Source organism: Pinus tabuliformis, chromosome 3_2 (genome assembly GCF_031772625.1).
Source record: "Pinus tabuliformis cultivar Carrire ecotype Pingquan chromosome 3_2, CPIR1, whole genome shotgun sequence".
NCBI lineage: Eukaryota > Viridiplantae > Streptophyta > Pinopsida > Pinales > Pinaceae > Pinus > Pinus tabuliformis.
The window spans coordinates 248,923,986-248,928,353 of NC_142302.1; positions in this window are offsets into that span (position 1 = coordinate 248,923,986).

Below are 4,368 nucleotides of genomic sequence, written 5' to 3' on the forward strand. Positions count from 1 at the left end.
ATTAAGAAAACTTTTGCCTTCCATGCATCTTTTTAAGAAAATTTTGGTTTATGGACATCACACTAAAAGGAGATTTGGTTTCATGCCTCTTATATACTTGGGTGTTACATGTTGGTTCATTATGTTTTTCCCTTATGTGTACCATGAAACTTTGTGTTTTGTGTCTTTATGCATCCAAAGTTTTGGTGCAATATGTCATGATGGAAAATAATTTTGTTTTCGTGCAATGTGTCACATGGAAAAACTACAATGAAAATACCATCGAACGGAGGTTGTTGCGGAAGCCCCTATAATAATATCCCAAGAATTCATTTGTAGTGGAGGTATGATCTGGGTTACTTCAACTACCGGAATTATCCAACATATTTTACTTCTGTGATGTTGTTATAATTGCATTTAAAAGATCATAAAAGAACCACATTTGCATGCTTAAATAAGAGGAAACATGAAAATGGTAAGAAAATCAAGAACACGATACATTTGATAACGGAGTTCACCCAGTGTAGGTTACGTCTCCGGGCCTAGTGACAAGGTAGTGGAGGTTGATTCATGTAATGTTGTAAATGATGTTGATGTACATGGACTATTATTTGTCATAACAAGGACATACACCCTCAAATAGAGTGGCTTGTCTCTCCACGAGATGTTCTCCCTACAAGAACTCTCAATCACAAAGGGCTACCCTTCAGCACAACAAGTTAATACAATATCACAATAATGTGGCAACAAGCATCACAATCTCACAGTAATGTGACAACAATCATCCCTCAACATAGTGTCAAGCAAGGATATCAAGAATAATACATCATCTCAACAATAATAAAAGGAAACATAACATGACTACATATTGTACCTCCACTTCTAAAGATGGCCGAAAAAAGAAAGGCTCAGTTGCTGAAACTAACTGCACCACTGAATTTATAGCAACGAGTAGTGTAAAATTGATTGTCAACTCGTCCAATTCTGACATCGTCAAATTCTGGGCCTTCGGGAATCTTGAACATACCTTAAAGATTCCTATCCACTGGCTCACTAGAGATCTACTACTCAGATTGCAAATCTGATCTCGCCATCACGATCCTTGTGAAATTCTGAGAAGAATAAGTATAAAGTTGGCATATATTCCGACATTGGAAAAATTTAACCTCCAAGGGAATCTAAAGATTCCTCAAGATTCTCTAAAGATTTTGTGTTGTGGGGCACCTGTAATTATGCTTCTCAGATGGCGAATTTGACTTCACCATCGCGCTTCCTATGAAAATTTGATTAAAAATGACTATAAAATTGATAGCATTCTGGCAATGTGAAATTTTACCTCCAAGGGAATCTTTTAGATTCCTCTCTGAATCAAGGAATATTCTCTGCAAATATTTTATCTCAAAATCCATGCCATAATAGTTTTTCCTTGGCATCCATGTCAAGGCTTTGCTCTACAATTCATGGTTTGGCGCTCCTCCATTGTTGGCCCCTGGTTGACTAGAATGTAAGGTTCATATAATGTTTCAGCGGCAGACTTGTCAAGGAATGGGCCATTAGCATAATGGTAAAAGTTGGCAATAGCAACTGTGGGGTAAGGGGATCAAATCTTGCCCCTCCCAACTTGGCATGCTGTTCACTTTTTTATTACGTCACACAGTGACACAAATAATGTGGTGTGGTATGTATGGCATACGGTTAAGTGTTGGTTAACACTTGGTATTTGTTTTTTGGTTTGCACTAATTGTTTGCATCGACATTAGTTGTAATATGTTGTTTAGCATTGGTACCATATGGGGCTGCCCATTGGGGGCTGGCCCATGTGGGTCGGGCGGGTTCAGCTCCCACCGACTCCCCTTCACACAACATCATGACATGCGGTTATGGTAACGACCTTTGGCTGTACGTGTTTTTATATATAGTTCAAGGACCGGGGGTGGTGGGGTTTGACTGCCTGCCACCCCATATATAATTTTAATATATGGCTGGTGGGGTGGGCGGGTCCGACAGGCCCATCCCACCCTATTTTTTAATATTTTTTGTTTTTTTAAAACGACTTTTCCATTTTTTATTTTTTTGAAAATAAGGGTCATTAGGCAAATTAAGTAGGCAACAATTTGGCCTGCCCAATGGCCGGATTCCATGCGTCGGGTCTCAGTTAATTTGTAGGACCATTAAACCTCACCCACTTTCACCAAAACTTTGACCACCTCTATCTTCTTCTTACGATCTCGGATTGGAGTGTTGTTCACACTGTTGGCATAAGGGCAACGAGCACTTCGATCTATACATCATTCGAGAGCAATTTGACCACTTTGAAGTTTGAGCTATTGTAAGCCCTCTTTGACCTCTTTGTGTTGTGTTTGGAGCCACCTAGATCATTCCTCCCCACTGAGGAGCTTTCGTTCCACCAAAAGCATAAACATAATCTGCAACTTCTTTATACATTGTCTGCACCACAAGTGTCCTGATAAGTCACCCTTCCTTCTCCTTCGCCTTTGTTCTTCGGAGCGATAGGCGATGAGTTGACACCTGCATCCTCTGCAAACCTATAGTACAATATTTTGAAAATTACATGCTTAATTACATGACTAATAATGACCCAAGCATCCCATACTTGCCACAAGTTTAAAACACATACTTCGTGGTCAAGTTTACATCAAAATGGAAACAATACCCCAACTATCAATACAAGGCCAAAACATCATTGTTTCTTGACAAGTGATGGAAAGCACATCATCACTTTTACATTTTAAGTCGTAACACATGATTTACAAAATACGGCCATGACAAGCTGACACATCTAGAAAAACCATCTCTCACTCATCAAAGTGAATGGATCATCTCCCTGTGCCGGATTCACTTGTCAAACAAATTTTTCAGTTGGTTCATGCACGGGCATTTTTTCCTTAAGACGTTGCTCTGGATGGAGCCTCCAACATGTGCCTCTTTGATTACCACCTCTGTTGCAATGACTACAATAATTATTTTTCCTCCAGACCTACTTAACATAATTCTTCCCTACTGTGGAGGAGGCCTTTCATGCCTCATCCTCTTGTGTGCTGCCATTCTCTTCTAGAACTCAATAATCACATGGTTATGTAAGCCACAAAAACTACATGGTTTTCAATGCCATGATTTATGTTCATCATTAACAACATGATTGTAATAAAAATGAACTCTAGAATACTGAGACTTATTATACCTTTCCTTGTTGTCTATGGTGCAATTATGGCGATGAGAGCTTGCCTCAACTCTTCCTCTGCAATGTGCACTGTCATGGGATGATGGTGATGTGTTCCCATAATTATCTTTCCTCGATGGTTTCAACAATGTCTTGGAAGTTTCTAACACCTTTGGTGTATCCAAAACCTACAAATTGAGGTCTTTACACAACCTCCAAAGGATGAGTCATGCCTTTTCCATTAACACCAAGTTCTCATCCTTTATACCCCATCTTGGTAAGGAGTCTCATGTCAGTTCCTATAATCGGTACCTCCACATTTCCAACAGAAATAACATCATGTGAAGATGAAACTAAAGAACAATCAACATTGTTTACCTCAGCTGTCGATTATGAAACAAGTGATGATGACTTCTTTAAGCCTTCATTGAGATTCAACTCCTCCAAGGCCTCTTCCATGGCTCATAGTTGAAGCTGCAGTCTTTCTTTCTCCTCTTTCTCTTCTTGTAGGAGCCTCCTTGATTCGACATTCTCTGCTTGAAGGCTCTAGTCGTTGTGCTTCAATTCTTCCAAGGCCTCTTCCATGGCTCACAACTAAAGCTGCAATCTCTACTTCTCCTCTTTCTCTTCTCGTAGAAGCCTCTTCAATTCAATGTTCTTTTCTTGAAGGCTTTGGTTGATCTCCTCATTCGAATGATGAGAAGACGATGAAGGCGATGAATGTTCACTTGAGGGGGTAGATGGAGCATCGTCCTCTGCTCTTTCTTTCTCCTCTTCCTCTATTCTCTTCTCATAAGCTTCATACATTATGTCCACCATTTTGGACATCCTTAGGAAGGCCTCGTACATCTCTTTGTCATCCTCCATTGTTGCACATTCAATTGTTCACACTCACAATTCACATCAGTGAGAAGACCACTTTGATACCAAACTTGATCCGAGATCCTTCAACTACCGGAATTATCCAAGATCTTTTACTTTTGTGATGTTGTTATAATTGCATTTAAAAGAGCATAAAAGAACCACATGTGCATGCTTAAACAAGAGGAAACATGGCAATATTTAAAAAATAAATAACAAAAGACATTCAATAACAGAGTTCACCCAGTGTGGGTTATGTCTCCAGGGCTAGTGTCAAGGTAGTGGAGGCCGCTTCATATAATGTTGTAAATGATGTTGATGTACATGGACTATTCTTTGTCATAATA